Source organism: Mustela lutreola, chromosome 9 (assembly GCF_030435805.1).
Source record: "Mustela lutreola isolate mMusLut2 chromosome 9, mMusLut2.pri, whole genome shotgun sequence".
Taxonomy (NCBI): domain Eukaryota; kingdom Metazoa; phylum Chordata; class Mammalia; order Carnivora; family Mustelidae; genus Mustela; species Mustela lutreola.
The window spans coordinates 120802955-120815239 of NC_081298.1; positions in this window are offsets into that span (position 1 = coordinate 120802955).

The window sequence follows — 12285 nt, forward strand, 5'->3', positions numbered from 1 at the left end:
TCAGATGATTTACTTTCTATTGACCCATCTTCAAGTTACTGCTTTTGGAGGAAAGCCACAAAAAACAGAGGCTTCCTTGTACAGATTTCAATGCTCCTCCAAATTCTGCCTGCTTTCCCTCTGTCTCCAGAGCATGAGGCAGGTGTTTTCCATTTTGTCCAGATCTTCTAACTCTTAACTTTCATCAAGATCAGGTTTTTAGGTCTTCATTTCCTCATACAGTTAGCAGAAATGAATGGTATTATTTTTCCTTGCAGCCAGTGTAGGTTTAACGATTTATACAATTGTATTCACAGAATTAATAATCATAATGACCTAAGTCTGCAAAAATAACTAAGGAAAGATGAAAAACTATTCATTATAACATAGTTATTAGTGAAGAAAAGAACGCCTACCTTTATAACATTTTTTATTGATTTATGCTTGCTCAACTAGAAAGATCTTTTTGACTTTTGCTGCCTTGGTTTATCAGTCAAAAAAAAAAAAAAAGAAAAGAAAAGAAAGAAAGAAAAAGAAAAAAAAAAGCTAGACCGTATTAGCTTGTCCTGAAAAATATTCTACTGTTATATACGATGTTGTTTACAAATGACTGTGTGGTCAAATACATTTGGGATCTGCAGGATTAAGCAAAGCTGAATAGGGATCTTTTCTGCAGCATTCTTCAAAGCCTTTAATATAGTAATATGTGTTATGAATTTCCAAAAAGCAGACAAAATCAATATTACTTATTTTTGCTTTTGTCTTAGGGTTTTTTTTTAGCTTTCTTTTTTTAAATTTTTTCAATTTATTTGTTTTCAGAAAAAGCAGTATTCATTATTTTTTCACCACACCCAGTGCTCCATGCAATCTGTGCCCTCTATGTTTTTTTTTAGCTTTCTTTTTTTTTAAAATTTTTTCAATTTATTTGTTTTCAGAAAAAGCAGTATTCATTATTTTTCACCACACCCAGTGCTCCATGCAATCTGTGCCCTCTATAATACCCACCACTTGGTACCCCAACCTCCCACACCCCCGCCACTTCAAACCCCTCAGATTGTTTTTCAGAGTCCATAGTCTCTTAGGTTTTAAGATGGATTGGCAAGTGTTACTGACCCTTGATATTTTGTTCCTCGTGGATTTCCCCCCCATTAATTTGTCTCTTAAATGCTGCAATAAAATATTATTTACGTTGATTACTGAGTTTCTTGGTAACCTCTTCCATTTTGCACTGAAAGCAATGCCTCTTATGCCTCGCTTCCCTCCCCCCAGGGTCTGGAGTGCCAGTGTCACCGTATTTCTGCAAGACAATGCTACGTACTCAAGAGCACATGTCCAAGAACGCTTGTAGTCGCTTTCACAAATGCAATCACAAATTTAGAAATAGCTTCTATGTTTATCAACAGGATAATTGATACTTTGTGTCTGTGCAAGGACATTCTTATTTATACGGAGTTAAGATAAACCAATTCGTCGTCCTACATACATAACCAAGAAGAAAGCTCCAGTACATGGGGAGTATGTTGAACAGAAATACAGGTTGTAGAATGTTGTATGAAGTGCAGTACCAATTGCTCAATGTTTTAAAAACAGAGAAAAAATAACAAATGTTCTTTATGGATATACGTAAATATATGTATAAAAGTATAAAAACTATAAAAGTATAAAAAACAGTAAAAGTATAAAAACACAGACCTTGGGGAACCTGGATGGCCTAGTCCGTTAAGCGGCTGACTGGATTTTGGCTCAGATCATGATCCTAGGGTCCTGGGATGGAGCCCTGGGGTGGGCTGTACTCTCAGTGAAGCTGGCTTGAAGATTCTCTCTCCCTCTCTCTGCCTCTCCTCTGTCTCTCCTCTGTCTCTTTCTCTCTCTCAAAAAAATAAATAAGCAAATAAATCCTAAAACTAAACAAAAAATTGGGGCATGATAGAAGCCAATTTCAGGATAACCGCTGTTTCTGGGATGGTACATGGGATTAGGAAAAGTCATATTAGAGATTTCAACTGTATGGTTAATTTGCTTTAAACAAAAGACCTCAAAGAAAATGGCAAATTGTCAGAATTAAATTGTCAGAATTTGTTAAGTCTGCCAGTGGGGATGGAGATATATCTTGTGTTATTATTCCCCATAGTTTTCCCTACATTAAAAACAGTTTGCCATAACAAGTAAATGAGAAAAGTACATTATGTGAGAGAGGTTTTGTTTTTTTGTTTTTTTGTTTTTTTTTTTTTTTTACAAAAAGACTAAGTTTCAAAGACTTGTTGCTGCTCTTGCAATTTAATAAAAGTACCGGGAAGGTTCTATTCACCTTCACCAGTTGGAAATGTAGCCTGGTGTAATGGTAAATGCTAATTAAAGCTTTGGAGAGGGGTGAAGTCCTAACTTGGCTTCTTTCTAGCTGTGTAAGCTTGAGTGATGTTGTTAAGTTTTTGTTTTCCTGTCTGTGATATAAGGATTACAATATTTGTGGGGGTTGTGATGAGGGTCAAAGTGACAACTGGTCAAGTGTCGGGCATAGCTGACATTCTAGAAACTGCAGGCTTATGTACATTATTGCAGATTTTCGTTCTCTTCCTTTATATCTTTGACCTCCTGTGTACCCCCTGGTTTTGTTTTTACTTCAAGGCCAGAGGAAGAGGAACTCTGTTCAAAGAAGAATAAAACCACAAGCACAGTTGACTATGTCCCTGAGAAAAGCAAATGTCTACCAACACAATGAACATATATATTTTGGCAGAATGAAATTTAATCAAAACTTTATTGTGCAATGGCACTACTGCTTGCCCAACTGATCTCACAAAGAAGCTATGAAAATGAATTCTGTGATGAGTAAGAAAGCCTTCCCTGGACTCGGATGGATTCTTGCTTCTTCTGCAGTCGTCAACTTGGGGGACTTTTCCTCCTTTTGGCAGGTTTGGAGTGGAAAACTCATAGTCCCAGAGACCTCTGAAGCCCAGAGCTATAACTGCAGGGGTACTGGATGTATATTATCAGGATGACCTTAAACCAGTTCCCAACGAACACAAACTAGCTGTTAGAAGTAAAATGATCTTCAGTGTGACTGTCTCAAGTGCTCCCCACAGAGATGGAGAAGTGAGATAAGATATTCCTAAAGTATACATCATTCTCCTTATTGGGGTGCTCCAAGGATAGATAAGATTGCCAGAGTTCTTTCTTTAGTTGGTCAGTCCACACATCCATTTGTCCTCCCAGACATTAACCCTTCCATCCAGTGAAAAGTGAAGGGAAACCACAAAGGAGAACCCACCACGTGTCCAGGATTATGTTAGAAGCACTTTACAAACAGTATTTCATGTAACCGGATTATTATGCGAGAGGTGCTATACCTTTCAGTATGAAGGTGAACGTGGCATAGTCTCTGAATCAGAAAAGTATGATAGCGTCACTGGGGCAATAGTATAATTATACAAATAACTAATATAAAGCACAAACACAAAAATACGATGTTCAAAGAAAATGCTACAGGAATCAGAGGAAGAGATGTCAAACAGGGGATGGCATTAGGAAACAAAGAAGGAAGACTTTGAACTGGTTAAAATCGATCACGCAAAGCCAGTGCACAGGACAGGGTGAAGAAATACGAGGTGGAGGAAAATGGTGAATAGAAGCGTGAAAGAAGGAAAGTTCAGGCTGAAAGAGAATACCATAAAATCTGAACTGATGGGATTGGAATCATGCATCCATTTTTTATGGAATGACTTCATCATAGCCTGGAGAATGTCCTTATATCATCACTCCAAAACATTGTGTCTCCACACCCTTAGACATTTCTAGCTCTGATCATACCAAATAACATGCCCAGACCAGAGCAGAAACTATTCATACTGTAGATTTATTCCTTTCTTACAGTTTGATACTAGGGCCCCTACTTTTCTCCTGGGGTGGAGATGTGGGAGCACATAAAAGATCTTGGAACCTAGAAAGACAGGCAACTTAGAGATGGCGTATTTATAGCAGTGGTCTAGAACCAGCAAGAGGTAGAGTCAAAAATGGCTGAGCCTTGGGGCACCTGGGTGGCTCAGTGGGTTAAAGCCTCTGCCTTCGACTCAGGTCATGATCCCAGGGTCCTGAGATTGAGCCCCGCATCGGGCTCTCTGCTTGGCAGGGACCCTGCTTCCCTTCCTCTCTCTCTGCCTGCCTCTCTGCCTACTTGTAATCTCTGTCTGTCAAATAAATAAAATATTAAAAAAAAAGGCTGAGCCATTAAGGGCCTGTTTCTTCCCTTTCACAGCTTTGATTCTCTGTGCTTTCACTGTCCTCCTGCTGCCAGCAGACTGTGTCCCCTTTCCTCTGCCTCCACGAGGACACGGATGCATTGACATACCCCCATGATCTTTACCACCAAACTCTTTTTCTCCCTTGTTTTTTTTTCCTTCCCTAAATAAGAATATGATCAAACTTCTTCCATGAAAAAAAAAAAAAAAACCACCACCATCCATCTCTTTCCTAATGCTAAATCTTTGCTATTTTTGTCAATCACCCACCCATTCCTTATAGTCAAGTTCTTGAAAGAGTTCATCTGCATTTCCCTTTTCCATTTCCTCTTGTCTAAACCACTATTTAGCCTACCGTGTCTTGGATTCTACCCCATCCCTCCACAAAATGGCTTTCACAGTATTAGTTTCGTATTGCTGTGTAACCGATTACTTCAATACATAGCAGTTTACAACAACAAATAATTGCTATCTTATAGGAATCAGGACTTTGGAAGTGGCTGGGTGTTCTGGCCCAGGATTTCTCACAAGCTTGCAGTAAGGGAGAGCTACAGTCATCTCAAGGGTCAACTGAGATGGAAGGAGACTTCCACATTCCCTCACATGGTTGCTGGCAGGCCTTGGTTCTTACCGGTTTGGCTCAGAGACTTCAGTTCTCACTAAGTGAGCCTTCTTCATGGGGCTTCTGACAACATGGAAGCTTGCCTCCCCTGGAACAAAAGACTAGAGAGTGAGACAGAGAGAGAGAATGCATCTAATAAAGACAATGGAATGCCACAGTCCTCCATAACACAAACTTGGAGGTGACACACTATCATCTCCATGACATTTTAGCTGTCACACAGACTGTTCATGGCATGATGTGAGGGGGACCACACAGGGTTCTTCAAATAGCTGCAGGCTGGGTCAGTCGGGTTGATCTGTCAGTCTGTCCTCCATGCTTGCTTCAGTCACCACTGAGGACTTCATAATGGCCAAATCCAGCAGAACTTTTCCTGTCTCTGCCAAGTGTTATGGACTGCATGTTTATGCCCCTCCCCAAAATTCATATGTTGAAGCCTTAATGCCCACTGTGATGGTATCAGGGGGTGGGTCCTTTGTGAGGTGGTTAGGTTATGAAGGTGGAACCTTTATGGTGGGATAAGAAGAGGCGAGAACTTTGTTCTTTCTCTCTCCCTTCATCATGTGAAGACATAACCAGGTCCTCACCAGGAACTGAATGGGCTGTTCTTGTTCTTAGGACTTCACAGTCTCCAGAACTGTGAGTGAAATACATTTCTGTTGTTTAAGCCACCAGACTGTGGTAGTTTTGTTATGGTAGCCCACACTGAATACCAAGTAAAAGATTTTGCCTCAGTGTAACATTTTACTCCACCTGAACCTTCCCTCCTAACCTCTCTTCTCTTTTATGTGTGTGATTTCCCCCTCTTGGTTTTCCTCCTACTTCTTGGGCTGCTAATTCTCAGTCTCTAGTTTGCCTCCTAGGCATGGGTATACTCCCCAGGAAAATGCCCTCAGGTCCCTGATTGCCTTTCCCAAACTTGGTGGTTCTAAGCTGAACTCATTATGCCCTTTTCATACCTTGTCTTCCTGTGGTCTCCATGTCCATGACTGGCCTGGGACCTAACCTGCTCCTCAACATCAGGGGTATCAGCATTGTTAGAATGTTTGGCTTAATTAGAGTTTGCAAACTATGGAGTCTCAGGAATATTTTGCTTATTTAAACTAAATTATGTCTATAATAAGTGAAAAAAAATTTTAAAACCCAGATTTTTAAGAAAGATTTTATTTATTTATTTTAGAGAGAGAGAATGAGAGGGATGAGGGGCAGAGGGAGAAGACTCCCCACTGAGCAGAGAGCCTGATGTGGGGCTCAATCCTGGGACTTGGGGATCGTGACCTGAGCTGAAGGCTGGTGCTTAACTAACTGAGCCTCCTAGGCACCCAACCTGGATTTTAGTATACTCTTTTTTTTGTTAAAAAAAAAAGATTTTATTTATTTATTTGACACAGAGAGAGAGAGAGAGAGAGAGATCACAAGTAGGCAGTGCCACAGGCAGCCGAAGGCAGAGGCTTAACCCACTGAGCCACCCAGGCACCCCTAGTATACTCTTAAAACCTGACAATAACCAAACTGTGGAAAGAGCTGAGATACCCTTCAACAGACGAATGGATAAAGAAGATGTGGTCCATATATGTAATGGAATATTACTCAGCTATCAGAAAGGATGAATACCCAACTTTTGCATCAACATGGATGGGACTGGAGGAGATTATGCTGAGTGAAATAAGTCAAGCAGAGAAGGTCAATTAAATGGTTTCACTTATTTGCGGAACATAAGGAATAGCATGGAGGACATTAGGAGAAGGAAGGGGAAAACGAAGGGGGCGGGAATCCGAGGGGGAGATGAACCATGAGAGACTATGGACTCTGGGAAACAGACTGAAGGTTTTAGAGGGGAGGAGGGTGGGGGGATGAGTTGGCTCACTAATGGGTATTAAGGAGGGCATGTGTTGCATGGAGCACTGGGTATTGAACACAAACAATGAATTTTAGAACATTACATAAAAAAAACTAATGATGTGTCGCCAAACTGTGGAAAGAACCAAGATGCCCTTCAACGGACGAATGGATAAGGAAGATGTGGTCCATATACACTATGGAGTATTATGCCTCCATCAGAAAGGACGAATACCCAACTTTTGTAGCAACATGGACGGGACTGGAAGAGATTATGCTGAGTGAAATAAGTCAAGCAGAGAGAGTAAATTATCATATGGATTCACTTATTTGTGAAGCATAACAAATAGCATGGAGGACATGGGGAGATAGAGAGGAGAAGGGAGTTGGGGGAAATTTGAAGGGGAGGTGAGCCATGAGAGACTATGGACTCTGAAAAACAATCTGAGGGGTTTGAAGGGGCGGGGGATGGGAGGTCAGGGTACCAGGTGGTGGGTATTAGAGAGGGCATGGATTGCATGGAGCACTGGGTGTGGTGCAAAAATAATGAATAATGTTATGCTGAAAATAAAAAATAAATTAAAAAAAACTAATGATGTACTGTACGGTGACTAACATAAATAGAAAACAAAACAAAACAAAACAACAACATGTCTTTTTACATGACAACACTAACTGGGAGCTGAGTGGTAGCTACCCCACTTATTCTAGGCACTTACCATCCCATCTGCTGTGTGGTTTGCCATGGTCCCTACTGCTGCCTACTGATCTCTAAGAAGGTCCCTGGAATGCTTTGCTTATTTGCTTTCCTATTTATTTATTTGTTTGTTTTTTATTTATTTACTATTACCTGCACAGACCTTGTAGTAATGTGTGTTATAGAATTGTCTGGAAACATGTTGGTGCCTTTTTTTTTTAAGTGTTGTAGAATTAATAATTGCAGTTGCAAAAATATAGATACTATTGTAATAGTCAGAAAATGTGGGCTTCACATAGCTCCACCTCAACCCCTAAATAAAGGAAAATGAAGTCGAGTTCCCTGTGAAGACTGGTTCCTTTTAGTATCTGTGGTAGCTCCTTTTTGCCCCTGTTGGTGTAAATTGTAAACACATGGCTAATAAGCTTCCTGATTTGCTTGTATTTATACAGCAGTTAGAAAGAGAAGTTAGAGCATACTTGGTCCAAGGACTATAGAAAGATCTCAATGATCAAATCACCCAAACTTGCTCAGTGATTTTTTTTTTTCTCCCTTGGTCAGACATTTATTTCAGTTGGATGGGTTATTTCTGCTTAAAGCTCTCCAGGTTATCAGGGTTGATAGGAGGCAGGTGTCACTATTCTACACCACAGAATTATTCCAGTTGAGTCGGAGTCAAGCCCCCTGGAAGCTGGGCCATCACTCACCTTTCTTGCAGATCTAGCTCCTTCCTGAGCTGTGCTTCCAGTAAGGGATGGTACCAGGCTTTGCAAATATTGGGTTGGGTAGCCTCAGCTCCTTGTAATTAGGATGCCAAGGGCATACATGTGAGCCTGAACAACTGCTTCTTTATAAGAGAAACAGAAAAAGAGGTTTTTGAAAACTCCACACAAAAATTTACTCTATTATTAAATCAGAGATGAATAACATGTAGGGATGATCATAAACAAAGAAAACTAGATAGATGATTCATTAAATTCATTTCAGTTCCCTGATAACACTTTGCAGGCGTGATCAGGGTTCTGCTCTGTTAAAAGCTAGGCCACAGTTTACCTTGTCTGCCGGGAGTTTGTTGGTTGGATTTACGACCATATTTTTCCACATATAAAGATCTCTAGAAACCTAATTTTTTCAGGGCTCTTCATCTCCTTACAAAAGTTTATGTACTGCTTCCCATGTTTCTTTCATAAAACAGAGGAGCACATTTTAAAACCAGGTTACTCTTAAAAGGTCTATATATGATTTTTTTTCTTTTTCACTCTACTAAGCTATATTTTATAAATAAAAATATGGCATGAGCCAAATACATTCATATTTCAACACAATAGAGTTTCTGTACAAGCAATGAAATTTAAGTATCCTATCAAATGAATTCAGTTCCACATTGAGTTCCTGTCTCTGAGCCACCATGTTTCTGAGAACTTATTACTTCTGGCAACAGAAATAACTGGTCACTCTTACAGTAATTCACTCTGGACAGGTAAGGGAGTAAAAACCTGATCTCTTCGAGTAAAGTGAGACCAAATAATTAAGTTAGTTCCAAATGGGATTGTTTGCTACTTTAACTGCAAAGTATTACTTCACAGCATTAAAAGGAAGGTTCAAGAGCATCAAAACTTGGCCATTTGCTTCAATTTCCATTTTATTTTGGCAGGATCTCGTTTGGCTGAATGAGTACAAAGTCGACTTGATTCAAGAAGAAAATGGGATAAAAGAAGAAGAAAGGGGAAGTAAGCAGATATTGGGGTAAGAGAGAGGGAAAGGAAACATTTACTGCAAACTGACTATAACCAGGCATTTTGTATATTTTATCCCATTTATATGTCATAAATGCCTGATAAGTAGGTATTGTGTCCATATTGTAGATAAAAGGTATGAGATTCTGAGAGATTGGTGGGCTACTTCCCAAACTCATGTTCTTTCTATCACTACCTGGGGAATAAGGAAAAGTGAGGAAAAACAGGTTTGATGGATTATGACCTGTTCACTTTAGGGATTTGTTGGAAATTGCTTCCAGGGAGGTGTGGGGCTTGAAGGGTTGGGAGAGGACAACAGGCTGAGATGTATCATTTTAAAAGGCTGAGAATCAAGTTTGAGCTCCACAGAGATCTGGCAAACCTCTTAAATGCCTAGGCTTATGTCTTGATGGTTTGGGAGTATTAGGAAGGATTTTTTGTTTCCTTGATTTAGCCTGGTGATTTAGTGAGTGATGGACAAGGCCACATGTTTTATCCATTGAGGAACAGGAAGTGGGCAGGTGACAGACATGATCTGATTTAGGTGTTAACAGATCTGCAGGGCATTTGGGTGGTGCAGTCTGTTAAGCTTCTGACTCTTGGTTTCAGGTCAGGTCGTGATCTCAGGGTTGTGAGATCAAGCTCCCTATCCAGCTCTGCGCTCAGTATAGAGTCTGCTTGAAATTCTCTCACAATATCCCTGCCCCTCTCAGGGGGCTCTCTTTCTCTAAAATAAATAAATCTTTAAAAAAAGAAAAAGAAAGGAAAAGTAAAGAATGGTTCAGCTTGCTTTGTGCACAATAGACAATAAGGGCTCAAGTATAAAATGAAGCCAACCAGCCAGGGGTTAGGGCAGTGGCCTAGGTGAGGTAGGGTGGTGGCAAGAACCAGAGTGGTGGGGTGGAGAGAGTGAGGAGTGGTTGGATTTATATTGTCTTTTAAAAGTAGAGCCAAAAAAAAAAAAAAAGTAGAGCTAAAATCTCGTTGTTGAGACAAAGATGCAAAGTCAAGGATAATGTCACGGTGTTTATTTGGCATGAGAAATGGATTGAAACTGTGATGGGAGGATACCAATAAAAATATCAGAAACATTTTTAAAAAGGTAAAAATAGAATGAAGTCCAGCTTGGTATATAATAACTTTGATTAATCTGTTAGTCATTTAAGTGAAAATGTTGGGAAGACAGTTGGATGAAGCAGTCTGAAGATACTATATATGAGTTACATATCAGGGCTGGAGGTCTATCCAGAAATGTATAGTATTTAAATCCATGAGATTAGGTGAGATCCCTATGGGGGTGAGTGTGGAGAGAGTAGAGAGGTCCATGGATTAAGGGCCACTCTAGCCTTGGTGTTAAGATTCACCACAGGGCCATCTTGGAGCCACCACAATTCTCTTACACATCACAGTCAATTAATCAAGCAAATCCCTCTTCTGGAACTTCCATAGCTGTCATCCCAATCCTAGCAACCATGAGCATTCCCCTTGATGGTGGCAGTCACTGTGCAACTTTGTTATGGTGGCCTGGGAAGACTGATATAGATGGATAGCAACTTTTGCAGTGACTGATCTCTGGGTAACAGTACCTCTCTCCTCCTCTCCCCACTTTAGTCCTCTAGTCCACTTTAGTCCTCTAGTCCTTTTAACACTTTGAAATAGTATCTCCTGTATTAAATCTCTTCATGCTGAAAATGTCTAAGGTAATTTCTGTTTTTCTGACTAAATCCTCACTGATATTTGTTACCAATGATGATGATGGCACATCCCGTTGGGTGGAACTACATTTGCTGATGTAGGTGCAATTGCCAGGGATTTTGAAAGCTCTGTGGTATCTTGAGCAGCTGGCATGGTTACTCTCCATTTGCTTGTTTTATTGGCTAAAGCCTTGACTCAGCAGGGGTGTAACTCAATGATGATGAGGTGCCATAACTTCCTTGGTATAATGGGAAAGAAGGAATCCAAAGACTTAGGGAACTGAAGGTTAGAATAAATTTTGCAGTTGTGACTCTCCCCTCTTCCACCGTGTCTCCAAGTGGACCAAAAGTAGTGAAAAACTGCCTTGATGAGTGAGATGCCATAATTTTGTAATGCTCTGTACTATCTATCTCCTGCTAGCTGGGGATGGGGATGATAAGTGCCCCCATTATAATGAACCCTCAGAGTCGCTGAGACCAAGCAGGACCACTTTTGTGCCTGGGACAACAGGGACCTAGCTCCTAAATTGGTCAGTATGGGTGGAACAGCAATCTGAATGTTATGCCTCTTTGTGGTTATTTCATCAGTGTCCTTGGGACTGGACTAAAGCAGCAAATATAGTCAAAAACATTTGCAGTCTAGAAAATAGGCAGAGCTTGTGGTTCCCCCATAACCCCATGTCCTCTCACTGTTAACCCACTCAAGCCAGTTCATTGATCTGGAGCCTCTTGAATGAAAAATAGACTGAGTCTCCTTGAAGAAGGAACAGTGATGCTGTCACAATTGCATAATATAAATATTCTAATGCAATTTCCCCCAAAGGACCTGGATCCATATATCAGGATGATGGTGAATTGAGGCAAGAGAAATAGCAATATCTTTAGGAATTGTAGTCAATAAATCAGAATTAGTGTTAATTCCTGAGGACCTGAAATGCATCCATAGCCTCTGAGAGTTAGGACTTATGGAAGTTGGGTGATAAATGGAGTATGGGTCTAAGCCTGATAGGTCCGTGATCAAAGGAGCAAGACTGATACAAAGCGAAGGTCAAGCAAAGCTTTATTTTGCACCAAGCATCAAGAATCAGACCAACCGGTTGGGGCCACCTCTTAAAGAGAGGGTGACCACTCCCGGCCTCATAGACTAACTTTTATAGAGCAAAGGCCATGTGGTTGAGCCTGGCCACACACACAGGTGGTGAATGAGATTGCAAAGCACAGAGGAAGCTGCACAGTCATGCTAGGTCACACACTGGTGGCCAATTGAATTACAATTCATCCCATAGTAGCTATTTGAACTAGACTATCACCTTGGTCGGAATTGGCAACCAAAAGGCGCCCAAAAGGCGGGGCCCACACTCATTGGTAGCTCTGGAGACAGTATGCGCGCTCCATGATTGGATGTCTCCACCTGACCAGACTCATCCCTGCATTCGGGCTGTTATCTCCACCTGACCTGACCTGACCCTCCCTTGTATTTGGG